Source organism: Odocoileus virginianus, chromosome 5 (genome assembly GCF_023699985.2).
Source record: "Odocoileus virginianus isolate 20LAN1187 ecotype Illinois chromosome 5, Ovbor_1.2, whole genome shotgun sequence".
NCBI classification, from domain to species: Eukaryota; Metazoa; Chordata; class Mammalia; order Artiodactyla; family Cervidae; genus Odocoileus; species Odocoileus virginianus.
Window position 1 is genome coordinate 47,061,209 of NC_069678.1, and position 6,630 is coordinate 47,067,838.

Sequence of the window (6,630 nt, forward strand, 5' to 3'; positions counted from 1 at the left end):
TCTTAGTATGTTCTGCTTCCGTTAGGTCCATACTGTTTCTCTCCTTTATTGTGCCCATCTTTGCATGAAATGTTCCTTTGGTATCTCATATTTTCTTGAAGAAATCTCTAGTCTTTCCCATTCTATTGTTTTCCTCTATTTCTTTGCATCAATCACTTAGAAAGGCTTTTTGTCTCTTCTTGCTGTTCTTTGGAATTCTGCATTCAGATGAATATATCTTTCCTTTTCTCCTTTGCCTTTTCTTCTCTTCTTTTCTCAGCCATTTCCAAGGCCTCCTCAAACAACCATTCTTATTTTTTGTGTTTCTTCTTGGGGATGGTTTTGATCACCACCTCCTGTACAGTGTTATGAACCTCTGTCCATAGTTCTTCAGGTACTCTATCAGATGTAATCCCTTGAATCTATTTGTCACTTCCATTGTATAATCATAAGGGATTTGATTTATGTTGTAACTGAAATGTCTAGTGGTTTTCCCTACTTTCTTCAATTTAAGTCTGAAGTTTGAAATAAGGAGCTCGTTATCTGAGCCACAGTCATCTCCAGGTCTGTTTTTGCTGACTGTATAGAGCTTTCCCTTCTTTGGATGCAAAGAATATAATCAGTCTGATTTCATTATTGACCATTGGGCGAGGTCCAAGTGTAGAGTCATCTCTTGTGTTGTTGGAAGAGGTTGTTTGCTATGACCAGTGCATTCTCTTAGCAAAATTCTTTTATTCTTTGCTTTGTTTCATTTTATAATCCAAGGCCAAACTTCCTGTTACTCCAGGTATTTCTTGACTTCCTGCTTTTCATTCCAATCCCCTCTGAAGAATAGGACATCTTTTTTTTGGTGTTAGTTCTAGAAATATTAAATGTAGGTCTGTTAAAATTTTCTTCTAAAATATAGATGCATTTTTTCATAGTTCTTTCTTATTATGAAAATATAAGCTATTAACTCCCCTCTAGTGTCCTATCAGAAATGTAGTTCTCCCATGTAGGCATGCGCTAAGTGGCTTCTGTCATGTCTGACTCTTTGTGACCACATGGACCATAGCCTGCCAGGCTCCTCTCCAGGCATGAATACTGGAGTTGGTTGTGATGTCCTCTTCCAGGGGATCTTCCTGACTGAGGGACTGAACCCATGACTCTATGTCTCCTTCATTGGAAGACATGTTCTTTAATACTAGCGCCACTGGGTAAGGCCAAGTGTTCTCATATGACCAATGTATCTAATGTCCAACAATGTCAATATTTCAGGTTCATTTTAGACTGATTTCTCAAATTGCTAGAGTCATTGATAGAGTGTTTTAGATTTTGGCATTTTGATATACTTTAGGGCTTACTTCAGCAGCACTTATGCTACAATTGGAACAATATAGAGAAAATTAACATTGTCCCTGCACAAAAATAATGTTCAAATTTATGAAAAATGCTGTATTTTTACATAGCAATTATAAATCTAGAGCATAATTCTCACTGCTCTTGACTGGAATATCAACTTAAATAAAAGTCATAATAATATGTAGAAAGCAATAATTTCAAAAAGGGTAATATTTTATTTAGTGTATTTAATTGCATTAACTTTGTTCTACTAATATACATCCATCTACTTATTCTTTACCATTATCTTCTCTGAATTTAAAAAAGAAAAAAAATCCTTGAACTTCTTTAAACTATCTCTTCTACATAATTTAACAAACAAAGTACTCTTTTAACATTTTTTCTATGCCACATTTCTTTTAAAGCACATTGCTTTCCTCATATGTGAAATGATAGTTATGTCTACATCAAATTATTGAATGATTTATAAAATAAAATTATTTTAGGAGCTCTAGCAAAGTCATAAGTGAACATAGTTTGACTAATTGGCTTGAGGGGTTTGTAACTAAAGGAATGGAAGGGTGTCCCCCGAAACCAGTTCTCTTAATAGTATCAGCTAGCTTAAAAAGTCTTCCTGGGCCTCAGTTACTGAACTACATACTGTAACTGTTGGCATCCAAAGGAGAAAAGATATTAAGAATTTTCTTTACATTTGTCTCTCTACTACTGAAAAAACAGGAAAGATTATCATCTGAATGGTCGTCACCAAGGACAGGATTTAAACGAACACCTAAGATTAATGTCCTTTCTTATTTCTGTCCCTTTGAAGAGCAAGGAGTATTATCTATTCCTTCAAGGAAACAGCTCAATAATGTAGAAAATGAGAAAAAGAATATGGTCTTTAATTGTAGCTAAACAAAAGTTGAAGAAAATGCATAATAAAAGTTAGGAAATTTAGATTCTCTTCCTATTTCCCATTAAACTAAATTCCCATTAAATGGAAGAAAAAGTAACCTTGAGAGAAACTATATACTGGTATTTTCACCATTAAAAATAGAAAAGCAAATCTCTTTTAGATCCCTGCCATCATCTCTATGTGAAAGATTTAAAAAGAAGAAAATTGTTAACAGTGTGTTGCTGAAAGTGAACTGGTGGCTCCGGACAGTTGGATTTGGCCACCAGGTTGAACTTCAGATAAAAGTAGACTTATGTTTATTTCATGGAGAAGGAAATGGCTACCTACTCCAGTATTCTTGCCTGGGAGATCCCATTGACAGAGGAGCCGGGTGGTCTAGTCATTCAAAAGAGTCGAACAAGACTTAACAACTGAGTACAGTTCAGTTCAGTCTCTCAGTCGCGTCCGGCTCTTGGTGACCCCATGAATCGCAGCACGCCAGGCCTCCCTGTCCATCACCAACTCCCAGAGTTTACTCAAACTCATGTCCATCAAGTCGGTGATGCCATCCTGCCATCTCATCCTCTGTTGTCTCCTTCTCCTCCTGCCCCCAATCCCTCCCAGCATCAGGGTCTTTTCCAATGAGTCAACTCTTCGCATCAGCTGGCCAAAGTATTGGAGTTTCAGCTTCAGCATCAGTCCTTCCAATGAACACCCAGGAATGATCTCCTTTAGGAGTGACTGGTTGGATCTCCTTGCAGTCCAAGGGACTCTCAAGAGTCTTCTCCAACACCAGAGTTCAAAAGCATCAATTTTTCAGCGCTCAGCTTTCTTCACAGTCCAACTCTCACATCCATACATGACCACTGGAAAAACCATAGCCTTGACTAGATGGACCTTTGTTGGCAAAGTAATGTTTCTGCTTTTTAATATGCTGTCTAGGTTGGTCATAACTTTCCTCCCAAGGAATAAGCGTCTTTTAATATCATGGCTGCAGTCACCATCTGCAGTGATTTTGGAGCCCCAAAAAATAAAGTCTGACACTGTTTCCACTGTCTCCTCGTCTATTTCCCATGAGGTGATGGGACCAGATGCCATGATCTTAGTTTTCTGAATAGTGAGCTTTAAGCCAACTTTTTCACTCCTCCTTCACTTTCATCAAGAGGCTTTTTAGTTCCACTTCACTTTCTGCCATAAGGGTGGTGTCATCTGCATATCGCATATCTGAGGTTATTGATATTTCTCCAGGCAATCTTAATTCCAGCTTGTGCTTCTTTCAGCCCAGTGTTTCTCATGATGAACTGTGCATATCAGTTAAATAAGAAGGTGACAATATACAGCCCTGATGTACTCCTTTTCCTATTTGGAACCAGTCTGTCTTTCCATGTCCAGTTCTAACTGTTGCTTCCTGACCTGCATACAGGTTTCTCAAGAGGCAGATCAGGTGGTCTGCTATTCCCATCTCCTTCAGAGTTTTCCACAGTTTATTGTGATCCACACAGTCAAAGGCTTTGGCATAGTCAATAAAGCAGAAATAGATGTTTTTCTGGAACTCTCTTGCTTTTTTGATGATCCAGCAGATATTGGCAATTTGATCTCTGGTTCCTCTGCCTTTTCTAAAACCAGCTTGAACATCTGGAAGTTCTCAGTTCACGTGTTGCTGAAGCCTGGCTTGGAGAATGTTGAGCGTTACTTCACTAGCGTGCTGAGAACAAGCCCAGGTCAGTCTCAACCTCCCTTCTCCTTATCTGGTCTTTACTAACTTTACTAATCTTAGCTCACAATCTTTAATAACTTCAAAACCAAAAAACTCTTAGTACCACTTATATTTTCCAGAATTTTTTGAAAATTAATTTGCAGTCAAAACATGATTGGAATTGCTATGGAAATATTTCTTCATATTGTTAAAAACAAGGCCACACACCCAAAAGATTGCCACTTCTGTAAGCCATTTATCACCACACTGAGACTTAATACAGTTGTAGCTCTCTCAGAAAGAATCTTAAACTCCTCAGACAGGAGTTGCCTAATGAACATGAGTTAGATAATCTGTCTGATACACCTCTGACATCCTGTAAAGGAAAATAACATTGCAAAAAAGTTTTTTTGTTTTTTTTCTTTAAAGGGAAAGCCTATTTAGGGGGCTAGTATAACTTCCTTGTTTCTGAGTTCTTCTGCCTATAAAAGTCTTTCATCTTGTGCAATTCATCAGATCTCCTTTCTATCTGCTTGATTTGATGCTGTCTAATTCATGAATCATTGAATAAAGCCAATAAGATCTCAATTGACTCAGTTAATTTTTGTTTTTTTAACAGTTTGAATATTCATGTATTGTGCAGAAATGATAATATATTAAATTAAGGGTCCCTGGTCAAACTGTCACATTATTTGCATTATGCTACCTTTGCATTATGGGGCTTCTCTGGTGGTTCAGAAGATAAAGAATCTGCCTTCAGAACAGGAGACATGGGCTCAGTCCCTGGGCTGGGAAGATCTCCTGGAGAAGGGAATTGCTACCCACTCCAGTATTTTTGCCTGGAGAATTTCATGGACAAAAGAACCTGGAGGGCTACAGTCCTTGGAGTGTCAAAGAGTTGGACACAATTGAGTAACTTTAAGATTTTCAACTTTGCATTACACATCTTGTAAAATAAATATCAACAGTCCTGAAATCTGAAAATCTTTTCCCCCTAAGGGTCTCTCTAACCTGTGATGTTGACTTGAACTACACTGATGTACCAGGCAAGAATAAGGCAGAGAGATTAAAACTGTATTTTCCCTCTAAGAGACCTGGTTAGAAGTCAACTTAATGTTCATGCTATAGGCATATGAAGGAAGGAGATACAGAGGAGAAGGAGAGAGGGAGAGAGCTTTCTTGAAATACTAACAGCATCAAAACTCCTTTATTACTTGCAGTGAAATAGGAAACTGAGTCCTTGTTTGCCAGAAGTGAAAATCAAACTTTGTAAACTTGCAAACACTCATAGAAGCAAAGTTTATTTTAGCTCATAGAGATGCAAAATTCTCAGCATAGATACTAAGAAGGGGTGAAGAGCCCCCACAGATGAAATGGGAAACCAAGTCCTTGTTCATAGAGCCTAAAGTTGAACTTTATAAACTTGCAAAATCTTACACAGTTTCTTTTAGAAGATAGAGATACAGAACTCTCAGCATAGACACTGAGAGGGGGTGAAGAGCCCTCAAAGTGAGAATAGCAACAGTTTATATCTTTGCTATTACTGATCTATTCATTTTGGGTTGGTTTAGGGCACCTGCTGTATGTCATTTTTGGCCAATCATTTTAAAAAGCCACCATGTCCAATTTGTCATTCTTATGCCTTTTTTTTTTTTTTTTTTTTTTTGATTCCTAGTCCTTGGGGTTTTTTTAGGCATTGAGCTGGCAGCCTGTGACTCTTTCTCATGATCTCAGGCTATTGTTTAAGGACCAGATGTATATTTATTTAGTGATCCACCAGGGTTTTTTCCTTGATAAGTTGGCTGGCAATTACTGATTGCCTTATTATAGGTCTGGATGTTTAATGGTCCTCCAGACCAGGAGGGGCATTCTTCTGAATACTTGGAAACTAAACAACAGGTATAGATTAGTGGAACAAATGCTTATGTGAAATTAAAGTTGGAGTTGAAAACTAAAAAGAATCAAGACTCAACCTTATACTGACTGCCTAACAATGTCTACCTCAACAGCAATAGCAGTAGCAGTGTTTCAGCATTTCTCAAATGGTAAAGAATCTGCCTGCAGTTCAGGAGATCCAGATTTGATCCCTTGGTCATGAAGAGCCCCTGGAGGAGGGAATTGCATCCACTCCAGTATGCTTGCCTAGAGAATTCCATGGACAGAAGAGACTGGTGGGCTACAGTCCATGGGGTCTCAAACAGTTGGATACAACTGAACGACTAACACAACATACTTTCTGAAATCTAGTTCCCATAGAGTGAGGTAAAGAGGGGGTAACACATATTCTCATAGAGCTTTAGTTTAGTTAGTTTAGGAATCCAGTCTTTTATAACGGGCAGTAAGCCTCCCTAGCCTTTGCTCTAGAAGGAGACGTTTCCTTCATTACACTGGATAGTACACTAACCATCCCTCCATTTACTTAAAATGTGAGTGTGGGGAAGGAAGAGACAAGAGGGACTGTCTCTATCTTTCAAGGTTGTCTAATATAAAAACATATTTGATAATATAGTCCAGAAAAAGTTGATCAAGACACTTTCTCAAAAGATGTACAGAAATGTGAGATCTGTCAAATTAAAAATGCACAACTTGAGATCTGCAAATTAAATTGTGTTTGGGGCAAAATGAAAAACTGCAGCCTGGGAACAGCACCTCAGATAGCTCTGAGAAACTGCTCCAAAGAAGCAGAGGGAAGGTCAGGATAAATGTGATCTTGGTGAAGGGGAAATATATGCAATCAAGC

At 38.1% G+C, this 6,630-nt stretch overlaps 1 non-coding gene across 1 annotated transcript; it reads left to right on the forward strand.

The window, feature by feature from the left end:
• Positions 1-1,314: 1,314 nt before the first annotated feature.
• Positions 1,315-1,421, forward strand: LOC139035335 (U6 spliceosomal RNA). The gene has a single exon (XR_011488004.1). It is a non-coding gene; the product is annotated as a U6 spliceosomal RNA (small nuclear RNA).
• The last annotated feature ends 5,209 nt before the right edge of the window (positions 1,422-6,630 follow it).